Genomic DNA, 24,955 nt, shown 5'->3' on the forward strand with positions numbered 1-24,955 from the left:
CCCCATCTTGTCTACCCCCCACCTATAAACAAGGAAAAGGCCGGACTCCCAAGGCTGCTCCCAATTCTACCTTATAGAATCTGATGTTCTGCTTGCAGGAGGTTTGCAACAGTTCAGGTGGTCCATCTGGAGGGGTCGTGAATTAGTTGTGCTGTTTCCATTATTAATAACCATGATGTCATACATCTGTGCGGTTCCTGATCGGCTGCAGAGCACTCTCTCCTATTATCCCGTTCACTCTGCGGACTCGTCTGCCAAGTGGGGGAGGGTGCAAGAAGAGGGGGTTGGTGGAGGTGGAGAGAGCTCACACACTGCCACACTCGGCCGCAGGCTCGCTTCACCGCTGAGTCCCTGCTTCCTCTGCCGCAAAGCAGGATATGGGAGAACCCACCTCCTGAAGCCCTGGGGGTGTGAAGTGAGAACCTGCATGTCAGGCGCCTGGCACATCTAGGCACTTAGAAGCTAGCTTGTTCACATTTTACAGATGAGGAACTCAGGGCTAAGAGAGATCATGGCTTTTCGTGGTCCACTTCTGAATCTTCAGTGTTCCCAGCCCAGGGCTTGCGGGTACATAGTAGGCTTTGAACAACTATTTTTGTTGAATCGACTTGCCTTGAGATTGCACAGCTGTTAAAGGGCCGAGCTGGGATACCAACCCAGGACATTGGGCTCCAAAGTCTTTTTCATAAACAGCACACAGTCTGGGAATGATTGTCACGGTAAATCAAGACAGACCTTCACACCCCGTTTGCTGATGATCAGAATTATCGCTGCTTTGTTGAAAATCCTAGAATTACAAAGTCATGATATTTTTTGCAAACTAATCAATGAATTTCTTAAGAAACATTTTGGAACCTTCTAGAAGAGGGTGTAAATGTGAGAAAATGACCTGAGAACTGAGAGCAGTGATTCTTAACCAAGGATGTTCTCTGCTGTCACCTGAGGGCTTTTACTGGGAGAGTTCCTAGTCCACCCCAAGGATCTGATTCAGGGCCTCTCAGGGGGGCATCTGGGCACATGCAGATGCACCTGGGACTAGAAGTCCGGGCTAGGGGTGAGAAGCCCCACCCCCGGATGCCCAGGAATTTAGGCAGTCCTTCCCCTGCCGCCAGTTTCCTTGTCCCAGGCCCACGCCCGTCCCATGGCAGGAGCACAGGCTACAAAACCCCACACCTGAGTTCGCATCTCCTGCTCTCTAGCATGTGCGTTGGCCCAGTTCCTTTAGCTCCCGTAAGCCTCAACTTTCTTGTCTGTAATATGGGACACTCACACTTACTTACAAGGTGGCTGGATGGGTTACAGGTGAGCATCTGTATCAGTTTTCTTATGAAATATCTGTGGCTGGCACAGGGTAGGTGAACAGTAAACAACAGTCTCAGTGGTTATTATGAAAAATGAATGATAATGAAAACAGCTGCCGTATTTGTGAATTGGCTGCTACTAAATAAAAACAGATTAGTTCACTCCAAACACCAGACTTTTGAGAAGAGGGTACGCTCCAAGCTGTAAACAGCAGCCCCTGGGCCTTCATGACGGCACTGCAGCTCTGGTGGAGAGCGGAGGGCTGAACAGGGGCCGGAGCCAGTAGCGCTCCCCACACTGACTCAGAGAGGGGGACGCGAGGCGTGGAGACTAGTGCTGACTGAGTGCAGGGTTGTGCGCAGCTACCTCAGCCCGGGCTCCCATTCCTAACAGAGGGCAGTTACGGGGGAAATACCTGGCTCGTGGGAGTCACGGGAGGCTGTACTTCTAACTTACTCTGTTGTTCACTCATGTATTCATCCACAGTGATGGAGCCCTTAGCTCTGGGTTTAGCACAAGGAGAAAGGTCAGAGTCTGGCAAATGCAACCACCCAGCCACTACGTGGTCATGAACAAGCTGCATTTCCTCTCCAGATCTCAGTTCATTATCAGAATGGGTGTATTCCGGCTCCTTTTCCAGAGGAATATTTTGTGGTTTTAAGGACCTGCCCCACTCCAGGGTGCTGTCCGGATTTTAGGGTCTCTACCAGAGTGCTTGGGCGGAGAAGGGCTTCTGAACCAGGAGGAGCTCCACTTACTGCTGGCTCTGCCACGGACTTGCTGTGTGATTTGCTGTGTTTCTTAATTTCTCTGTTTCCTTTCCTCACTTAGATAATGTGGTTATGACACCTCCGTTGCAGGGCACTGTGAGTGTTAGGTCAGGTGATAGGGAGGACCTGGCTGTCAACGAATGTGACCCCCGTTTCCTTTCTGTCTGGCTCTTGGCTCTGCTGTTCTGTGGGCTGCTGCTTTGTGGAGAATCACCTTCATCCATCTCTGCCCAAGCTTCTCGAGTGCCCAGAATGGGCCAGGTAGGCAGATGGCCAGATTGAAGCTCAAAGAAAAGCACATGCTCCTGGCCACAAGGTGGGCATAGGGAAGTGGCTACGGCCCAAGAAGAATCAGGACCAGGTGGGGAACTAGGAGTCCTGGGTTCTGTCCTGGACGTGCCAGTAGGTCACTGTGCACTTGCCAGTTCCCTGCCGCCTCTGCATCAATGTCCTGACTTAGGCCAGTCTGCAGGGCCCCCTCCCTGGCTTTCTTCCTGCTCCGAGGAGCCTGCAGGCCTTTGATGTGCAAGTGCTGAGTGGCCACAGTGACAGAGAGGGCCAGCTGGGTGTGGAGAGTTCACCAGCTTTTCCCAGCCTGGGCTCTGCTGGAATTGATTGTGGGGAAAGGCCAGCAGACAGACTGGACAAGGAAGAGACTGTGGTTTCCAATTGGCAGAGCTGCTCATGGGAGCAGAGGCAGGTGAAGGGAACTTAATGGCATTAAATCAAACTCAAAGGAGGGCATTACTCCCTTTTTTTTTTCTTTAAGAAGACTCAGGAGGCTCAGAGTCACCTGCTTCTCAAATGGCTTCCCTCTTAGTTGGATTCATCAGTATTTTTGGATAGGAAGGGTATGATTTTAGGTTATTAGGATGGAGGCAAGAGGTTGCAGAGTAAAGCCAAGGGTCAGGTTGTTCATTTTCCAAGTGCCTGTTGAACACTTACCAAGTGTCAGGCACTGTTCCAGGCATAGGGATACAGCAGGGACCTAGACAGACAACAGTCAGCTCTCCCCTAGAGCTTATAAACGCGTGCCAAGAGGCGTGCCGTGGGCAAAGGAGTGTGTAAACGTGCAACACGGCAAGTGGGGGTGAGTGCTGTGGAGGAAAACAAAGCAGGGTAAGAAGTTAGAGGGATTCAGGAGGCTCTTGAATGTTGGGATGGTCGGAGTGATAAGGAGACATTTGAGCAGAGCCATGAAGGGAGTATAGAACTGAGACTGATGTATGCAGACATTTCTTTCTCTGCGGGGTAAGTGAGTCTATGGAAAGGCCTCATCTGAGGCTGAAATGGTCAGCTTAGCCAGGCAGCTCAGACGCTCATTTAGATACAGGATAGTGAGTCAAATTCATGACCATTGTTACAGCTACATTAGTAATAACAGTGAGCTCTAAAGGGCTCTGAATGAATTTGACTTTGAGCCCTCAAAATGCCTGTTCCTATAAACTGTCTTGGTTAGCCCTCTAACGAGGGAGGAGGTACCATCTCCATGTTGCAGATGCAGAATCTGAGAATTCTATACTGGAGTGACAAGCCCAGGACTGCATCCAAGTGAGGGACAGAGTAGACACCCAAACCCAGGTGCTGCTGCCCTTGCAGGGTAGCTGGGCACTCGGCATATCACACTGCATGATGACAAGATCGATATTTATTTGTTGAAAACATGAATCCATAGACTAAGGAGATACGATGACAAAATGCAATATGGGATTCTGGATTGGATCTGGGAACAGAAAATAAGTATCAGTGGAAGAACCAATGAAATACGGATGATGTTTGTAGTTTAGTTAATGTGATATGCCAAAGTCAATTTCTTAGTTTTGACAAATGTGCCTTAGTGATGTAACATGTTAACATTCAAGGAAGCTGGGTGAAGAGTCCATGAGAACTCCCCCTATTAACTTTGGAACTTTTCTGCCCATATAAGATTATTCCAAAGTGAAAAATGCATTTAAAAGTAAATGAATAATCCACATGCACTGTGACTAGCTGGCCTCCTCGGGGTTGCTGAGAAAAGCTGTAAGGGATCCCGGAGTAATTGAATCCCTGCTGCCGCCAGTCCTCCCAGGCACACGCTCCAGAGTTCCCGGGTGAGAAGGAGCAAAATTATAAACCAGTGCTTGTGAGCACGCTCGAGGGGGACACACTCTTGGAAGTATCGCTCCAGTATACCACACAACCTACATTTTAGGCTGCACCAACTCCATCCCTTCCCTGTGAGGGAAGTTCCCCACCTCGTTTGCCCCTGGTGCTCCAGCGGGCAGTTGGAGACCAAGTGTACTCTGGAGAGTTGTACTCCGTGACCGCGTGAACTTGCAGTGACTGGTGGCCATGAAGGCAGGTTATGGGGTAGTGAGAACAGAATGAGAAGCCCAGAAAGGCATGAGCAGTAATCTGGTTTTCTTTTATGGTAGAAAATATTGAGAGCCAGGGAGGGGTGTCTCTGGGAATGAAGGAAAAGAGGCAAAGTCAAGGGATTCCAAGATTTGGTCCTTCCTTGCAGTGATACCCAGTTCACAAAACAAGCGAGCTGGCTTAGGTAAGTCTCTGGGGACCCTCTGGCTGAAAACCATGGAGCCCAGAGCAAGTGACTGGCCCAGGTTCACCATGCAACTGCTGAGTGACACAGCTTAGCCTGTCAGCGTGACCTGGTCCCCTCACAGTTTCCAGAGGGCTTGTGCCACCCTCTCCATGCTTCGCCTTGGCACATGGGCATTGGGTGTCACCTTGAAGTATGGGAGAGGCAAAGATGCTCAGATGGATAGGAAGCCATCATCATGGTCTGTTAGAAAGCATTTAACATTTAAGAGTAGGATAGCCACTCCAAGATGGGATGGGCTCTTTATTTTAAGCAGGCTCTGCTCTTGTGAAATAAAGAAAGCTAGCATTTCTCATGGCATGTTCCATAGAACACAGGTGCGGCAGGATAGAAAGATGTATTATTACAGAAGAAAATAAAAGTGCTACCACCAACTAAATGTGAAAAGGTTTAAAGGCCTTTATACTGCAGCACTTCTGGAGGTTTACTATGTGAAAGTACGTAGGAAATCTCCAAAAAAGTGTGTCTCTAGAGGTAGATCTCGCGTGCGGCTTTCTGATCTGGCTCAGAGAATGTGCACACATATAGATGATAGAATATGTATCTATATTAATAATACACAGGATATATATGCATGAGTGTGTAGGCACATATGTATGTAAAAAGAACAGCTGGAGTAGTGTTCCATAGGAAAACATTTTGGGAAACACGGAAGTGATACAAGGTCAAAGCTGGGGAAAAAAAAGAAATGAATGCTCACTTGTGATTCTCAAATTTATTTCTGCATGTCCGTTTCAGCATGTCAATTTCTCACATTTTTTTCCTACTTCGTTAACTTAATTTCTTTTTTCTCAGAAGAAAAATGAAAAATGGCATGCAAATGATCCTCCCCCTCCCTGTGCACTGTGCTCACAGGAGTGTTACCAAGAAGTGTCACCGAGCTCATGTGACAGCTCAGTGGTGGGTCTCCAACCCAGAAACCCACATGTGACACTGGTTTTTTTGGAGCTAAAAAGGAACCTCATTGAAAAATGCCGCTAACGGCCAAAATTCTGCCTTTGTCAAATGTGGCTTCCACACAAAGGGTTCCCCAGCACTTCCACAAACGCAGGTGTGTTCGCCACCCTGGAAGGCGAGCATCTTTGCTGTCCATGCGCGTGGTCAGTGGACATGCCCAGTTAGATGAGAACACCCTTTGATGTGATGACAATTTCTAAATAGACCTGCCTTCTCCCCCCTGCCTGGGCCTGGCCTGGCTCTGCCCCGTGCTGCCCCTAGGGAAAGTCCTGTAAACCACCTGCCTGCCCTTTGAAGCCCTTCGCAGACTGGAACCCACCCCAGCCTACACATTTCCTCTCCTGACTCTTACCCCCATGCGTGAATCCTATCCCGCCAAAACCTGCTCCTCACCCCTCGGGGCACATCCCCAAGCATGTGGGTGTCCCATCTCAGATGCAGAGTCCGTTCCATTTTGTGACTGCCATGGTCAGAGACTGAACTTCAGTTTCTTATCTGGCACAAGAGAACAGTGTGCTCCTGAAGAGTCCATAGATAAAGGATAAGTCAAAGGAAGAGGGGAAATGAAAAAGGGATTTTCTTTCTCTCGGAGTTAGATGGGAGAGGCAGAAAGCATCACAAATATTTGATTCTGCCGTGGCTGGTTCGGCTGGCCCCTTGGACTCTAGCCTGTCATCTGACATGTGTGACTTCAGACAAGTTATTTGAAGGCTACCTGTTAGTTATTATTATTTATGAGAATTTCATGAACCAACAAACAACAGCCAAGTTTTTTTAAAAATGCACAAAAGTTATGAACAGGTAGCTTGCAGAGGTGAGAAAGCCCATAAATGTATGACTCTAGCTACTAAAACCCAAAGGATTGTAAGTTAAAATGCTTAGAGATGGAAAAAGATGGCGCAGACCTGATGCTGGCAAGGGTCCGGGGGACCTGCAAGCCTGGATTGGTACCGGTGAAAATTATAAATGCGCATGCCTGCTTTGCTCCAGCAGTTCCCCAGCTATAGAAAACCGCATGTACACGAGACTAAACATGTGAAAGGGTGTCCCCTTGCAGCACTGTGTGCAGTGGAGAGAAATTAGAAAGGACCTCCACGTCCAGCAGTGGCAGTGCAGGAAAAGCTTACAGTGCGGTTCTCCTGTGGAATACTTCATAGCTGTTTAAAAAGAGAGAAGTGAACCCACAGATCCTGACACGGGGGGACATTTACAATGTATCTTCTCCCGGGAAAAGGTTCCGCCTGTGATATGTTTCATACAACCCTATTTTTATGCAGAGCAGTGTAGGAATTACATGTGTGTGTGCACATGTAGACACGTTCCAGTGCCCGTGGAAACTGTGTGGGAACATAGCAGGGAGCTTTGGGGCAGCTTCATCTGGGGAGTGGAATTTGGGATGGTGAAGGGGGCTCGTCCACTTTTTACTTTAAGTACGTATATATTTTAAAAATATAAAATATATTTTCTTATACAAAGGAAACAGAAAAGAAAGCCCCAAACCATGCAGAGCAGACTAATCTCTGTAGCACAGGATTATTGAGGAGATTAAATAAGATAATACTTGACAAACATCTAACACAGTGTCTGATGTCGAGTAGGTGCCCCCCAAATTCTTCTATCCACTTCTTCCTCTCTCCTTAGTCTTCATGCCCCTGCCCCCTCCTGCGTCTGGTCCAGTGTTGCTCTCCCCCCAGCCCTGCTCCCCAACTACCACCTCAATAAATACGCAGTGGCGATTACAGCCCCATCGATACACCAACTGCTCCCCGCCCGGGCTGGAGAAGCTGCCCTGCTCCATTGCCCTGCAGCTCACTGTGTCCTTTCTTCTGGGTCCCCTTTGCAATGGCCGCCCTCACTGGTTGCTCTCTGCCATGTCTCCTGCCTCCCCACGGAGCCTCTCCACCTCACCGGGTGGGGCCGGCTTGGTCGCCAGCACACTCCCAGGGGGAATCTGCACCTTTGGGTCTGGCCTGCTCCTGGACTTGTTTCTCTTCTGCTTCTGCTCATGGCCGTGCTTCCCCGCTCCCGGCATGTGGGCTTTCCTGGGTCCCCTCCCCCACTAGCTCCCACCTGGCCCCGATGAATTCCATCGTGTCTGCTTAAAATCATTTTACTTCCAATTTGCTAATTTAATTCTAGTCTTACAGAATTTTGGCAACCCTGCCAAATTGGGTGCCAGATGCAGATTTAATGAGCATATTTTCAGTTCTTTCTTTCTTGTCTGCATGAAGATGCTGAAGAGAACAGGGTCTGGACGTGGTTTCTGGGGAGCTCCCCAAACATCCCTCCCCACCTGTGATCCTGAGCCACTGGGCGTGACCCCCCAGCCAGGTCTCTAAGTGTCTAATGGGAAGAGCTCACTCTCTGCTCCTCGGGGGAGGGAGCCGTTACTGCATCATCCCCCCAGACCTAGAAGCCCCAACCCAATTCCCATCATTTGGACTTCACAGGAAGTGTATTTGAAGAAAATTACTTATTTCCTCTGGCCCATATCTTCCTGCAGCCATGTGCGGCTCAACAGATGTTCAAGGATTCTGGTGTTTAACAGACACATATTGAGCACTTTCTAGAGTGATGTCTTAAAGTGTGGTCTGCTGACCACCTGCCATGGAATTATGGGGAGGGCAGGGCACTGGTGAAATGCAGATTCCTGGGCTCTGCCCCTCAGCTATGGAATCAGACAAAAGGACAGGGTGGAGCCTGGGATTCCACTGCCCCAGGGATGCTTGCGCCTCTGGGATTTCTGTGGATTACCTCATTTCAAACTCACACCAATCCCTTAACAGAGACGTTTTTATCTCAAAGAGCAAGACTCACACTAAGTCACGTGGGTGGAGTGGTGTGATCTAGGCTGGGACTTTGCTGGAGGCTTTTGACTAAAATATAGGGCACTTTCCCTGTCTGTCACAGCGACTCAGGGTGGAGCGCGGTTGCCCGTGAACTCGACACATTGCGAGTGACCAGCCCACAGCAGGTCTGCCGTAGGGCGCCCACGCAGGCGCCACTCTGCAAATGAGGAGACAGAGACTGGGGCTTCCCCGGGCAAGCTGTCACACGTGCAGCCCTGGGAAGGCCGGAGCCAGGACCCGCACCACATCTGATCCTGAGTTCTGTGCCAGGCAGCGCAGGGTGGAGAGTAAATGGAAGTTCCCGCAAGGAGCAGGGGAAACAAGCTGAGCTCTCTGGCTTCGCCACCAAGGGCCTGGCCTTTGAGCGAGTCACGTCTGCTCTTGAGCCTTGGGTTTGTTATCGGTACAGCGATTTCCAAACTTTCAAAATAGTGGAAGCTCCCCCAATCCTCACTTCTCATCAACCCAAATAAAATCTTGCACTGAATCGTGATGCGTACAAAGAGACAAAAGTGGAGGTGCCCTGCACGCCTCAGTGCAGGCACTTCGGAAACATGTTACCGCGCATTTAGCACAGATCATTTGTGTGTCTCCTCCCTCCACCGTCCATCCCTGATGTGACCTGGTGGCACCAGCTTCAGCTTTGGAGTCCGTCACATCTGAGTCCAGTCTGGGCTCAAACTCCTTCTGGCTGTGTGGCCTTGGGCAAGGTGTCGGCCTTCTCTGAGTCTCTGTTTTTTCTCTGTAAAATGGGAATAACAGTAGTTATGTTGAAGTGAGGATTAAGTAAACTAGTGCTTGCAAAATATTTAGCACAGTGCCCAGCATGTAGAAGATGCATTGACTCTTGTTTTCCTTTGACAGAATAGGGTCTAAAACTGGAGAAATTATGGCAGAGGTTTGCCCAGACCCCAGGGACCCCATGTCATATGAGTGAGGGGCCTGGACATTTGGTGGTGTGTATATATGTCAGCAAACTTTTTGGCCCCTACAAGGGGTAAGATCTTTGTTCTAGAGGAAAACTCTCTGTGGGGTGAGTGGGCTTTGGGAAGAGGCAGGGTTTGGACTGAACTTCCCTGGTGGGAGTCCCAGGGAAGGAATGCAGAGCAGGCGGACATGGCCCTAAGCAAAGGTGGGGGGACAGGGGAGGTCGGGGGAGGGGAACAGACGGACTCACGAGAGTGGGCCTCTGGCCGCTTCCCTCTGTGGGCTCAGCCGCCACAGGGCAGGGCCCAGTTGCATCCTGGAGGCCCAAGGAGGCGATAAAAATACGAGTGGGCTTTTGGCCCAAGGGGGTGCCCGTCTGATGCCAGTGCTTGGTGGCATGAGGTCAGAGAAGGGTTGGGACACTGTATGGACCTGCAGCTCAGGGGCAGTGAGGATGAGGAGGAGAGGAGACTCCCAGCACCCACCATGAATGGTGGGAAGTGAGGGCGCTCAGCCCAGCCTGGCAGTCAGGTCCCCGGGGACAAACCCAAGCACCTGTGTTCCCCCACCCGGGGCCCAGGGGAGGAGCCCCAGGTCACCCCCAAACCCTGGAGAGGCCTCCAACTTGGAACCCACCTGAGCTTCCCCCGCCCACAGCACACGCACGGTGACAGGGAGAGTGAGTGTGTAAGAGCAGGAGGAACACCGAGAAGGGATGTTTTCCGTCTCAGTGAGATTATTTCTGGCTCTGCTCCTGCAGTCACTGTGGAAACTGCACGTGCCCGGTTCGGTGTGGAAACATGACTAGTTTTCCAAGAGAGATGTACATTAAGCAGGCAGCCAGGAAGCTGCCACCGCCGCCGCTAGCAGGGTGTGGGTGTGTGTCTGCCTGCCTCCCCACCCACTCCGCCACCCTGGCTCCTCTCCCTCTCTGCCTTTCTCCTGAAGCTGTATGTAGGGGAGACGTGTTCCGTGCAGCGTGGTAGGCAGAATAATGGCCTCAGCAAGGTGCTCCACCTTCGTTCCTAGACCCTGTGCTTGTGTGGCTGTATGTGGCAGAAGGAACTAAGGGAGCAAGTGGAATTACGGTTGCTCATCAGCTGACCTTAAAATAGGCAGACTCTCCCGGAGTGTCCACTCGAGCCGAGTGCCGTCACAAGGGCCTCTGAGTGTGGAAGGGGATGGCGGCGGAGACTCAGTGTCAGTGCTGAGGAAGCTGCCGCTGCTATGCTGGCTTTGAAGATGGGGGAAGGGACCCTGAACCAAGGAATGCAGGCAGCCTCTAGAAGCTGGGAAAGGCGAGGAAATGGATTTGCTCTAGAGCTTCCAGAAGAAATGGGGCCAGCCGCCACCTTGATCATGGCCCAGTGAGACCCATTTCAGACTTAATACATTTATGTTGCTTTAAGCCATTAAGTTAGATGCAGCAGCAGGCGATACACCGGGGAGGCCGGGGTGTAATGGGGAGAACAGAGTTGCAGGTGTATCTTTATTTTCCTGAGACCTGACTGTGGCTGGTGCCTCATTCTGGACACAGGTCCCCTCTGGCCAACACCCTGCCCCCATGGGAATGTGAGCTTCCCCTCAGTGAGCACCCAGCTCTTCAGAGCCCTGAGCAGGGTGTCCTGGGCAGGCCGGCTCCTCAGCCTGCAGTGCTACCCACCCCCCACTCCCCATCTCCCTCCAAAGCCCTTTGGTTCTTTAAGTCTCCCACTTATCACCCTTAAGTAAATTCTTTCTTCCCTGATCCTCTGTGCCACTCTTGAGGCATTTGTCACTCTGGAGACCTTGCATTTTCTGTGTTTTAACCACCAGTACGCTGCCCCACTCCCCTCGCCCCACGCAACAGCCCCATGAGAAGAGGAACCCACGAGAAGAAAAATAGAGCCACACACACCGGGGCATTGCCAGAATCTAGATGGAGAATGAGTGACTTCTGCCGGTTGGAACTAGTTGTGTCCCAGACTGGTAGGAGCCTCACTCTGTCCTGTGCAGAAAGAACCTAGACCTGAACACAGGGTGCCCAGGCATCAGTCCTGGCTGTGGCACCTGGTAACTCCGATCAAAGAGATCGATGTAAAAGCCCGCTGACCACACTGCTGTCCAGGGTTGGCATCACTGTCAGTGTCACTTTTCTCTCCCAGAGGTGTATCCGGGAGTAACAACTCTTCCCCCAACTGTGACACAAGTCACCACCCTGCCTGGCAGCCCTTTTCCCCTTGCTTTGCTGGGCACCTACTTATATGCCCACACCTGGGTGAAACTGAGAGGAAACATGGAAAAGCAGGGTCGGAACATGGGTGCGCTGAACGAGGTGCCCAGGGTGCAAAATAGAAGGAGGTTGTCTGCCTCAGCATCATGCAGATGCAGCCTGGAAACTCTAACCCCGCCCTCCACTTTTTAGATGAGGAAACCGAGGCCCAGAGGGTGGAAATGCCTTGCTCAGGGCACATGGGCATCTAGGGGTGAAGTGGAATCAGAACACAGCTCTCTCACCTTCAGCTCTGGGGCTGGTCCCCTTTCCTTCCAATTAAATGCATGAGTGAGTGGCTGAATGAGTTTGTGTCTCTAATACATGTTTATTGAGTATGTATTTTGTGTTGATACTGTCACACAAGGGGCTGGACTACAGCTGGGTAACAAGACAGACAGGGCCCAGTCCTTCACTGAGAAGTCATATTCTCTAAGCAGAGGGTAAGCCATTACGTATTAGCTCTGTAACTGCAGCAGTGAGAAACTGTTCTGGGCATGGTCAGAAGTCATAGGCTGTGAGTGGCTGCACAGGTCATGCGCTGCACAAGCACACGTGGAGGTCCTATGGTGGGTCCTCCTTTGAAGAGTTTACGGTATAATTTGGAAGATAGGACCAGTGTCCTCCAAGTAACAACACAAGACCATGGTTAACAATGGGGGAGAGTTAGGCTGGAAGAAGGGCTCGGAACTGCAGCCCTAGCTCCTTCCCCTGTAGGGCCCTGGGGTCTCCCCTTCTCTCCCTCCACACCCTATGCAATCGGTCCTTGTTGGGAGTCTCTGAGGAGGACCCCTGAAGGCAGAATGGCCTGGGCGACCAGGAAGAATGAGGTATTGCCCTGATGGGGGGGGGGAGGTGCAGAGCTTCTGTTGTTCTGGACTGGGTTCAAAGGCACGCAGCCTGTGATGGCAGAGGGGCTGCAGTCTTCAGATGAAGATGGCTTATCTGCCTGGGCAGAGCCCAGCTCTTGGCATTGCCTCTTCTCTGGAATGTTGGGCCTAGGAGGAGCCCAGCTTCTAGGAAGCAGGCATCTCCCACCAGCCACTGTGCAGCTTTGTGCCTCTTGGCTCCCTAGGTGCTTCCCTGTGCATGAAAAGAGCACGTGGAAAGGCACAGGGAGATGGTGGTGCTGCTGTTTGGCGTGAGCATCCTGCCTGCAGGGGAGGGAGGCCAGCTCCTGGGCTGCTGTGCTGGGGCCTCCGGGGCCAGCTCCTCCTCGCCCACATACTAGCTGGGGGGGGGCGGGCTCGAACAAGTCGCTTACCTCCCTGAGCCCCACTTTGTCAAAAGGAGAGTGGGAAAAACCTATTTCACTGAGTGTTAAAATCAAATAAAAGGAATGCATATGCAAGGGTGTTTGAAATCCCTGGTTCACAGGACCACAGAAAGTGCCACCAGATGAAGGCATTCCTTCCAGGATCAGCGGGGCACTTTGCATGCTTCTGGAGCTGGAGACCCATCCTGGCTTTCAGGAGGAGCTGAGAAAAACACGTGGTTCTCTCTGTTTGTTTTTCTTCAATCGGGAAGAATTATTCTGGCTGGTAAATAAATCAGCCCCTCGAGAGTTTGGATAGAAGGGTTCCTTACAGACAGGTATATTCTAGTCTTTGGTTTGACAGAAAGGGAAACCAAGGCCTGGAGGAGAACGTGATTTATTCTCAGTCACATGGCCAGAGCTGGGTCAGACCCCAGGTTCTGCCTGTCTCCAGCCATCCCACAGAATTCCGGGAGCTTTGCTATTTAAAGGACATCAGGGAGAGATGGCCTGGTAAGGAGGCAGGAGTGTAGCCAGGTGAGGGTAAGACCATAGGAAGGTGAGCGCAGTCTGGGCCAGGCGTGAGCAGAGTGGAAGCAACCGCATGTGAGGTGAAATGCCCTTCAGCTTCTCCTCCTCTCTGACCGCCGCCCCAAAGCCTTGACCAATGTCCAGGTTCCCAGGCCACACAGCATCCGACTGTTCAGGGTCCTGGGGCTGCAGCTCAAAGCAAGACTGCAGGTCCCCCAGGAAAACTCTGTGGTCTAGGTGGACTGGGGACCTGCCAGTTTGGCAAATTCTCCCCCTGCTTGTCCTGGAAAGTGAGTTCCTGAATGTGGTGATGTCAGGGACCACACCCTGGAACGTGGAGGGCAGGCCAGTGGTGCTGTGTTTACTCATTGTTATTCGTCACTCATTCACGCCACATGCCAAGCACTGTGCTAATAAGCACTGGAGGTACACAGACAGTACATGTTGTTCTTGCCCCGAAGGTGCTTGCTGTCTGTGGGGAGGATGGGTGTGCAGGAGGCTAACTGTCGCAGCAGGTGTGGTCGGCGTTACAGCGAGCTCTGGATGGAGGGCCAGGAGAGACGGGGGTGCCGGTGTGGCCCCGGAGCGATGGTGGGGCTGGGACAGAAGGCGGGATTGCCAGGGCTGAGCTCACACAGGTGGGTGGGAGTTTGCCAGGCACAAACGGGGGAGGAATCCCCAGGAGTGGGGACGGTGTGAACAAGAATTTGAAGCCTGGGAAGAGGAAGCATGTTCGGTATCATCAAGTCGTTGGAGGGCAAGGAGTGAGGGAGAGTCAGGAGACGGGTGAGCCTGGAAGAGACACAGGGAGGAGACTGTGGAACCTGGATTTCTGGTGGCGGTCAGCAAGCATGGGACATGGAGCGCTGTGCTAGGTGCTTATTCTGTGATGCAGAAACACCTCTCTGTGCGGCGTGGGGAGTGGGCCCCATGGGGGGGTGGGCGGAGAGGCGCTTAGGCTTGCAAGGCACTTCCAGAGCCAGTCCCCTGAGAACCTAGTGACATAAGGAACGTGGGGGACGAGGGAGACGCAGAGGTCAGCAGTGGCTCTTGGACTCCTTGGGATTCCTGGCGTGACTTTCAAGGCCTCCACACTCAGATTCAGGGTCTGACCATGGGACCCTGGCTGGGACGGAACTGCGAGCCCTTTGGGGTCGCAGGCCCTGGCCAACACCTGGTCTACTGGCTCCCTCAAGAACCAAGGAGAGCGTGTGGATGCTGTTGGGCGGCTGATTCATCTTCACCAACACACCTACTGGTGTTTTCCCCTGTCACCAGGGGTAGTAAATTGAGAGAACTCAGTGTTTATTCACTCATTTGTTGTCGCCAGTGATGTTCGAGGCTCTGTGAGTGATACAGAGATGAATCACACACATCCCAGTCCTGTCCTCAAAGATCGTGTGGTTTGTCTGTGACGCCGACACGCACTCGTGTGCGTTATATTCCACACAGCGGGGAGAAAAGGTAAATGCCACAATAAAGAGAGCAAGTGCTGTAAATGAGAGATCATTTCTGGCCCAAGAGCGGAGGGCGGGGAGGGCTTTGTGGAGGAGGCGGCGTTTGAGCTGGGCTCTCAGGGCGGCCGCAGATACCGCCCCACTGAAAGGGGAAAAGCGTTCCAGACAGAGAGCGCTGCAGGGGGGCTCGAAAACTCTGAGCGAGTTTGACCAGAGCAGGGCTTTTGATGTCAGAAGCAGCTTGGCCTGTTCATGAAGGACATCCCAAGGGTGGACTGTTTTCCAGGAGGAAGAAATAAGGATTCGGGGCAGGGAGGGCCGTGGTGAGGGCTGAGTGTCAGGGTAGCTTAACTGGCCTCTTGGAGAGGGAGCCAGACGCTGCCGTACATCGTCCAGAGAGGGGGTTGGCCACTGGGGTCTTAGCCAGCGCGACAGAAAAGGAGGACTCCATCCACACTGATTGACATCTCTTGAGGCTTTAGGCCAGGGGCTGTTCCAAGCCCTTTATATGGATTAAGGTAACTGATGGAGTCACCCCTACACCCAGGAAGGTGCTACTACAATTCCCACTTTGCAAATCTGTTCACTGAGGCACAGAGACGTTAGGTAAGCAACCTACCCCTGGTCACACAACTAAGATGTGAAAGAGTCGGGATTCGAACCCAGGAGGCCAGGCTCTTAAATCCCATTTAAAAACGGCCCCCCAAAGGGGCTGGGCAGATGAAAGCTGCCCCGCCAGGGTCGGGCCCATCCCTCCCACTGGTCAGACAACCCAGAACGTGGGGCTGTCTGCCTCTGAGGCTGCCCCCCGGGGCCCCACAGGGCCTGATTTGGTTCACTGATTCCAAACAGCCTGCATATAGGTGGTGACAGTGTAAATAACTGATGCAATGGAAACTTCCTATGGAAAAAGGTACCCACTAGAACAGCCACAAAGTCCAAAAAAAGGAACGGCGGAGCAGACCCAGAGGGCTCAGGCGCGAAGAGTTTCCTTTGGTACAGCCCTTCCTATCTGCCCCAGGCTGAACTGGGGGGGGGGGGGGGTGGGGTGGCACTGGGCACCGTGGGCAGGCTGGAATGCAGACCAGAAGCTCGTCCGGTCCCCGGAGGGCTCTGGGCTACGGCGTCCCCTCTGAGCCAAGGAGGCAGTCATGTGGGGGCAGAAGATAGTTGTCCCTCCAGACACACACCTGGCCTCACAATCTCTCCATCCCCACTGTGGGCAGTGGTTGAGGTTCTACAGTCCTGGGCTCTCCTGACTCTCAACCCACTTTTTTTTTAAGATTTGTATTTATTTTAGACAGAGGGGAAGGGAGGGAGAAACAGAGGGAGAGAAACATCATGTTGTTGCCTCTTGTGTGCCGCCGACTGGGGACCTGACCTGGCCCGCAAGCTAGGCATGTGCCCTGACTGGGAATCGAACCCTCAACCCTTTGGTTCAGAGGCCAGCACTCAAAACACTGAGCCACACCAGCCAGGGCTCAACCCATTTTCATTTGTGTTCTCCCTGTAAATAAGTTGCAATAGTCTTGTCCTGGGATCCGCAATCTTCTTATTTTAGAAGACAAAGTCATTGTGAATATAAGCAAAGCTGAAAGATTGAAAATAGCCAAAAGAGGAAGAGGGCAAAGGTCATTTTTTGGAACTCTGACTCTATTATTTAATTCTCGCCCTGACCCAGCGTCTGCGTGATAGCTCCCATTTTAGGGCTGAAGAAACTGAGACCTGAAGTGTTAAACGACTCCCCTGAGGTCACACAGCAACAGAGACTAACGGTGCCTGGTTTTATCTACCACCAGAGCCTGGGGTGCCCCTGCTCTGCAGGGTCCTCCACATCTCTGCTTTCTCAGCCGTCAGATGCTGAGCAGCCCTGCTCACCTGCCCACAGCATCAGTGTGACCGTGAGATAGTACAGGGGCAGCACTGATGAACGGCAGGCACTCAGCAAATGTTGGTTTCCTTCCCTCCCCCTCCCTTCGTCCCCGTGACCTGGCGAGATGTTCTGAGCCTTCCTGGGGGGAAACAGCCCAAGTCTGGGGCTCCTTGGGAGAAAGGACCATAATCGCTGATTTTCTGACCCACTCTTCCCTTCCAGATCTGTAGCACCCTGAGGCAGGGGCCAGGGTTACTTCACCTTTGCACTCTGGGGTCTAGCCCAGTGACAGGGAGTGTCTTGTCCCAGGTTGCTGAGCTGGAGGCAGCTGGACCTCAGGTGTGGGCCGATCCTGTGGCCTTTCTCTCACACCCAGCTTCAGGAGACTTCTGGTGAGAGGGGGCCTCCGCGAGGTGTGGTCTGGTCCAGCAGGAAACGGCTCCTGGAGCCTTCCTGAGCCCTGGGAGCTCCCAGCACCTCCACCTCTCACGCGGCCCCTGGGGTTTCATCTGCACCTCCTCTTCCTTCAGCTCTTTCAGTGCCTCTCTCCCCTTCCCCGGCAGTGCCCAAAGATCACGAGCACCTTCAATGCCTACTCCCAAGACAGAGTTTAAGGGACTGGATATTTCTGCCTATCACTGAATGGAATCCATTACCCTGCACTTGAAGTTCTTCTTTTTAAATTCTAAATAAAATGGAAGTGTATCACCATCCTCTGTTTTTAAAAACTCTGCTTTTACTGCAGACCATTTCCCAGGCGTTCACAAAGCGCGCCTGTGCACACCAAGGCTCCAAGCTCCACCACCTTTCTCTCTGCTCACTGCCCTTGTTTGGGACACACTGCTCATGGAAGGGGGCAGGTGCTTGTCTGGAGAGCAGGGCCAGGAACCAGGAAAGATCCAGAAGCAGCTGCCCAATGCTCATGGCAGCATTCCCAGCCTGCAGTGCAGGCATTTGGACCAAACAAGAGCACCCCACGAAAGTGAGACCCTGAGCCTGACCACAGGGAAGGAGGCAAGAGAGCTGGCAGGGCCATTGCCCCAAATGGAGCCAGGAAGGGGAGAGAGTGACAGAGGGTGGCTTGGGAGGTCCCCCACCATAACCGAAGAAGAGCAGGGGCATGTGTCGAGTGCCTCTTGGACGTTGGGTCCACATCAGATCTCTCCCACGCTTGGTCTCGTCTGATCCACACAAGCCCAGGGAGGGGTGATCTTCACTTTTTACACATGAGGGAAGTGAGGCTCAGAGAGGTGAGGGCATGTGGCTGATCGTCTGGTGAAGCCAGCATCTGAAACCAAGTTCTCTGGTGTCAGGGCTGGCTCCCTGGGCCGTGCAGGCTGCTTCCCTGGTGTCGGGTGGAGGAGGCAGGCCAGTAATTCTCTCCATTCCCCTCCCAGTTGCTAAGTAGCCCAGCAGGATCCACAGAGATTGCTCCCTGTGACTCTGCTGTGTGTGCTTCGTGTCTTGGTTTTTCTCGTTTTTCTACTGATCCACAGACCACAACAGCAGAAAGAAAAGTTAAAATAGAAAGATAAGTTCCACAGTTGCCTACCCCAAGCAGATCAAACCCAGCTTACCCAGATGTCCCTCCCATTCACAGTGTCAGGAGGGCAGCCCTGGCCTCAGATCCAGCCTCACCCACCTTCCCCGGGCTCAGGGCATGAGGCCCACTGGCTTCCTTGCTGGCCCCTGGAAAGCCTCATGCTGTGATCTCTGAAGTTAGTCCCCCTCTCCCCCCGCCACCCCAGGCATCTGGGTTTTTCCTTAACCCTTCATCTGCTGAACCTCCCCTGCACTCGTGACTATCCCCAGTGCCCAGGCAGGATGTGGGACACCGACCCACTAACAGCAAAGGACAGGCTGGGATGCTTTGGTTTCACAGGGAGGGAGGAGGGGAGTGTGGGGGCCCCCTCCCTGTGGTTTTGGGTGGGGCCTGCAGAGGAGCTGGCCCTGGGGCTTCCTGCCCTGGGAGGGAGCCACCTTGGGGATGGGCCCCTCTTGCCCTAGTAGGCCTTCCCTGCCCAGCTGCTTTCGAAAAATAAGACACTTTCATATCACTTTTAAATTATAAAAGTGATACCTACTCATTGTAAAGAGGAATGAACAGTACAGACACATACAAGGAAGAAAATGCAGGCCCCAAGCCCCGCCCACTGCACAGTCCCAACGGAGGACGAGCTGACAGCAAGGTGTTCATCCTCTGTCCGCTGAGGCGCTCACAGCCGCGCCGAGATGCATGTGTCTGCCCTGCCGTGTTTCCCCTTCACACCCTCTTCTCGAAAGGAACTGTGTGCAGCCATGAGGCGTGCCGGCTCCAGAGTCCCACAGACCCAAATTCGGCCCCCGTCAGGTCTCTGAGCTGAATGAATCTCATGTGGGAGCTGGGGCTGGCCATCCTGCCTTCCCCCTGCAGGCTGTGAGGAGCAAGGGGTGGGCCATGAGGAGCGTCAAACCCCGGGTTCGACACGTAAAGCCACAATGGATCTCTATTAGCGATAGTATATATTTATTTTTAGTTAAGAAAAGTTATTGTCCCATTACTGTTTGGTTTGGTGGATTTATCATGATTTACTTACTAAACCAGCCCCCTGCTAATGGATGTTGTGTTGTTTTCGTGTTCACTGGTGAAAAATAGTGCTGCAGTGGGCAAGTGTATGCGGCACCTGTGTGTAGGCTTGTGTGAGAGGATGGTGTGTGAGTGTGAGTGTGAGTGTGTGTGTAAAGCTGCTGGGTCAACACAGTTTTGGCCACTCCTTACTCTAACCCTGGATAGTAGTGGTCATTTTCCTCTTTGCCGATCACACGGGGGACAGGCGACAACTGTCCTTCAACATGCACCCTTTCATGGTCACTGAGGCCCAGTGTCTTTGCGTGTCTGAGACATTTTCGTTTCTTGAATAATGATCTGTTTATTTCCTTTCTTCATTTTATTAGCTCTGTGTCTTTTCTTGTTTTGTGGGTGCCTGTTACATACTAAGGATACTGACCCTATTTTGTATATGTTGCAAATATTTTATATAGTTTGTCGTTTGCTTTGGTAACTGTTGGTGGGCCCTTTTGACATGTGCGGTGCTTAACATTTTTATGCAATGAAACTTATTAGTCTTCTTTTGAAAGAACAATGAGGTTCAGCTCAGGTTTTCAAAGTTATTGTCCAAGATTAAGTGATAATAATATTCCAATGGTTCGGACATTTTCATGGCCTTGCTTCTCTGTCTCATTTATGTCTTTAGTCAAATACATCCCTGTTTGAGTGCGGTGCATGCACTGTAGTTACGATAGACTTCGGCACCCTCTCCCTCTGTACCCTGGTCTGTCACGCCGTTTACTGCACCTGCTCGTGTGTCTGCCGCTCGCCTGCCCTGGCTACACCCTCCGCTCCACAGGGGCAGGACCGCTCCTGTTTTGTTGACTGCGGAGTCTCCAGTGCCCAGAACAGTGTCTTATACGCAATAGGTGCTTAATAAATACTTGTTGAATGAGTAGACAGTCAGAGAGTGGCCATAGCTCCCCTGGTTAAATAATCCAGTCTTTCTCTTAATTCATACTATTTTTGGCACTTCTCTTAATTCCACCTTTGACAGCCTTTTCTGTTTTTTCTGTCACTACTGGTCTATTCAGGATTTCTCCCTCTTCAGTTTTTGTGCTGTATAACTTTTCTAGAACATCACCAAAGTTTCAAATCACTGACATCAGATTGCATCTCCAAATCCCTTAAACTTTAAAAAGCATTCATATGCATGCTTATATTGCCTTTCTTAACACTTATTTGTGGTCTTGCTCTTTGCCGCTAGTCCAATTAGCCAGAGGTGCGTCCATTCCGTTGGGCGCAGAGAGAACCAGTCTGCAGCTCTGTGTTTCTTTTATTGCTGCTGCTGTGCTTTTCCCATACGTGTGTTTTTGTTCTCAACTTCATTCACTTCTGCCTTCTAGATCATTTAGGTTCATTTTTCCTTTCTCAGCTTCTCCGGTTAGATGCTTAATTCATTGAGTTTCAGCCTTTCTTGTTTTATCATAAAGTCATTTAGGATTTGTATCTTTCCTTTATGCAGCTTTGGTTGCCTTCCACAGATTTTCAAAAGTAGCGTCCTCAGGGTTGGGCATTTATTATACATATTCTACAGTTTCAGTCTTGCTGTCCCTTTTGACTCAAGCTATTTAGGAAAGCGTTTTGAAGTTGTCATGCACATAGGTTATTCTTATTTTATTTATTTTATTATTATTATTTTTTTTTTGCTACTTGTTAATTTCTAATTCCATTGCCCCGAGAACAGAAGACTGTGTTGTTGAAATATGAGACCTTGTCATCCAGGACAAGACCATTTGAGGAAAAAAGGCCTTTTTTCTGTTTCTTGAGTATGTATGAAGTTAGGCTTATAACTGTCTCGGAGGTACTGGTACCGTGAAACTGCAAGTAACGTGCTCAGCCATCACTGCTCTTTTGCTTTCTGCTCATGGTTTTAGGGACGTATTGTTCTGTGTGTTGTATGGGTCTCTTGTTCAGGGTGAAGGCTAACGATATTTGTTTCTTCCTGGAGAAATAGACCGAGCAATATTAAACGCCCCGTTTAATTCTACTTCACATGTTGGCACTGTGGCTGATCTTCCTGCGTTCTTTCTGTTACCACGTTGCCTGTTACAGCTTCTTGCTGTTCCTTCGCTTTTAACTTTTCTCTGTCAGCGTAAGTGCGTTCTCCCGAACAGCCTATGGCTCTTGCTGTATTCACATTCTTGTGGTTACTGCTGTGCTTGGTCTAACTTTATCCTATTTTATGTCATTTTTATGATACTTCTTTCATTCCTGTCTAGTTTTCCTTTTTCTAATTGCACAATTGAGTTTTCTTCGTTTCCCCTCTCCCTCCCCCACACACAATGGTTTAAAAGGTCCGTAATTTATTCTTCTAGAAATAGTTACCCTTAAATAAAAAATTAAAGCGCACACTTCTCTACTAATGTCAAGAATTAAATGGTGTTTACTTTCCAACAAGAGAAGACTTATTGTCAACAGTTATTTAGATTTGACTGTACATTTTTCTACTTTTATTATTCATCACTGTTTCCTGTGTATTCTGCCTTGCTCTTTCTTGAATTACTTATTCTGATACAGCTTTTATTTGGTTGGAGTAATTCCTTGAGTAATTTTGTTAAGTAAAGACAAGTGGGCGGCGTACTATTTTTGGCACTTCTCTCTTTGGCTTTGAGACTTGGGTGAGTAACGGATCTCAGGGTTTTGACTCTTTTTCCTCAGAAGCCTGTAGTCTTTGCTCTGTTGCCCTCTAGCAGTGGATGATGTGGATGTCAAGTCCAATGTCAAGTTGATTCTCAAAGTTTTTGTAGAGACTGTCAGAGACAAAGCTGAGTTTGTTGCTCTCCCTGACATGTCTGGAGGAACAGGGCAAGATGGGGGTTTGCTGAGGACCAGAAGTCCCCGAAATGGGGTGCGCGGGAGACGGGTAGAAATTGGCAACGGGAATTTTGAGGCAACACAAGGGATTCAATCAATCTTAGGTCACAAACTACAGATTGAGAAGCCGGTGGGTCTTCAGGGGGTGTCTGTAATACACAGTCGAGCCATTTGCCGGCGCTACAGGCCCCTGGGGACGAACAGCGTGCTAATGAAGGCAGCGTAGGGGCGGGTGGTGGCCCTTCTCCCCTCGCCATCCCCACTTTAGTCTCTTCGAAAAGCTGAAGGATCCACTCATCCTCCTTGGGTCCAGGAATTCGCCCAGCCCACCCGCGCCGCCCTGGCTCCCACTGCCTCTGACGGAGCATCCGGGCGTTTGGCACAGGGGCCTTTCCCTGCCCTCGCTGGGCGAGGCTGGCTTCACTCTGATTAGATTTTCTGTCGCTCCCACTCGTCTGCTTTTCCTCAGACTTGCTGGCCAGCTGGTGCTACTGTGGGTCTGTTCCTCCTCGTACATTTCTCCCTTCATTTCAGCAGTGTTTGGGGGAGGAGAGGTAAACAGACAGGCTCCGTTTGCCGTGTAGAACCTCAGGTGTGTGTGCTCTCCACGGTGGCGGGTTGCAGCACGTCCACCACCTCTGCCACCTGCCCCTGGAGCCAGGCGAGGCAGTCAGGTGACGCTGGCCTCACTTGAGGGTGGGAGAGTGGCCGCTTACTCCCCCATCTTCTCAAGCCATGTCCCTGGTTCTGACCATTACCTCACTCACTAAAACAACTCGGCGGCCTCACTCTATCATAAGGTCAAGTGCAGGCTATCTCACATAACAAGTTCTTGCTCATGAGCTATCGCTGCTCCTCACTGCCAAGAGCATGTGATTTCTTGAACATTTGGCCAGTTGGGGGTCTCCTGTACTCACACTACTTCCTTTGTTCAAAAGAGCCTCTTTCTCTTTCTGTCACGTGTTCAGCCACCAGCCAAATGGACTACTCTCTTCTTTCTGCCGTCACCAGGTGGCAGCTTAGAAACAGTGACAGCGGAAGGCATTCCTCTGAGCCCTCGCCTGAAATGTGACCCCCTTGAAGGCAGGGACTGAATCTTGTCTCCCCAGCAGTTACCGCCAGGCCTGAGCCAAAACAGGCACTGACTGTACATCTGTTAAATGAATGAACAACCAAATTAAGTTCAAAAGAAAATTGCTCTGCACTGACTGTGTATAAGACATCATGCCAGATTCTGGGGGTGGGGGGTGAGTCAGACCGACCCTGCTGAGGTTTGTGCAGTCCTCGGCAGTGCAGGACTGCTAGAGTCTGTGCACGTGGAACTGCCGTTTGTCTGGAGGACACAGCAGGTGTGCCGCGGGTCCTGCGGGAAGGCGGGACTGAATTCCCAGTTCAGGAAAGCTGAGTGAGCCTCCGGGGAGGCTGGGCAGGAGTTCACCCGGTAGACATGCACGAAGGCTCCAAGGTGGGAAATCGTGGACCACATTTATAGAATAGTGTGCTCTGAGGAAGCTGTGTTTCTACACTGGGAGAGCTTGAGCACAGACGTTTTCAGTAAGAATAGGATCTCCTGGAGGGTGTGAGGTCAGATCTGGGGATGATGGAAAACCGTGGAGTGGCGAAGAGCTTGAACAACAGGCTCGGGAAATGATCAGGAGCCACAGAGCAAGTTCAACCACACTGTGTGGTGGTGCGAGGCTGTTCTGGCATGAGGCTGGCTGGATTTGAGAGCAGCAAGTATGGGGCAGGCAGCAGAGGGGTTCCTGGAACATTCTGTAGGAATCAGCAAAAGGATGTAGTTGCCAAAACACTAACAGTTCTTGGGCTGTGTCAGTAAAAAGTAGGGTGCCCCAGGGGAGAATGGTGGCAGTGCCCCAGGCCTGCATGCAGGTTACTCCAGAAATAGATTACGGAGTCTGCTCTGGGATAGTGACAATATCCATAGCAATTACACTGGCCGTGCCATGTGCCAGACGTTGGTCCAGACCCTTTACAGGTACTGAATCATTAAAACCCCAGAGGTCCTTGCCATTCTTATCCCCCCTTTTTCAGACACAACAAGGCTAAGAAACCTCCCATAGACACAAGGCAATGAGTAGATGGTCTGGGACTTGAACCCAGGTATCCTGGCCCCAGAAGCTGCATTCCTACCATCGAGACACTCTGCCTCCAGCAGATAAACCAGAGCACAGTCCCGAGAGGGCAGGCGGATGTGACACCACACCACACTCAACTAAAACAACATAGGCTTTCTACATCATAAAGCACTGTCCTCGTATCTCCTTATGTGACCCTTTAACAGGCTAGCGGGTCGATTACTGAAAACTGGAGTCCACTCATTCGTCCATTCATCTGCAGTCACTGTCCAGCTCCTGCCCTGAGCCAGGCCTCCATCGGCCCTAAGTGTTGTTTTGTTTAGCGATTTGGGGAGTGCAATGTGCTCTCATGTCTCGTATTTACTTCTCACTCACCCGAATGCGAGTCACTTTGGCAGGTCATATTGGGTTTCTCTTGCTGTATAACAAATTACGTCAAACTTAGCAGCTGGAAACAATACTCGTGTGGGCACACAGTTCTAAGTGGCTGGATTCTCTGCTGGGGCTGAAATGCAGGTGTTTCTAGGCTGAGTTCTTGCCTGGTGGCTCAGGGGGAAATTCCCCTTTTCCGGGCTCATTCGGGTTGTTAACAGAATTCAGATCCTGTGGTTGTAGGACTGAAGTTCTGGGTTTTTTTCCCTGGTTATCAGCCAGTGAGGATCAAGTAGTCCAGCTCCCAGAGGC

At 51.2% G+C, this 24,955-nt stretch overlaps 1 protein-coding gene across 3 annotated transcripts in view; it reads left to right on the forward strand.

Annotated features, from left to right (window-relative positions):
• The window catches only part of HIVEP3 (HIVEP zinc finger 3), a 420,543-nt gene that overhangs the window by 311,439 nt on the left and 84,149 nt on the right, over positions 1-24,955 (forward strand). The gene's annotated exons all lie outside the window — the stretch shown is intronic.

Source organism: Artibeus jamaicensis, unplaced genomic scaffold (genome assembly GCF_021234435.1).
Source record: "Artibeus jamaicensis isolate MK-2021 breed Jamaican fruit bat unplaced genomic scaffold, CSHL_Jam_final scaffold_847, whole genome shotgun sequence".
NCBI classification, from domain to species: Eukaryota; Metazoa; Chordata; class Mammalia; order Chiroptera; family Phyllostomidae; genus Artibeus; species Artibeus jamaicensis.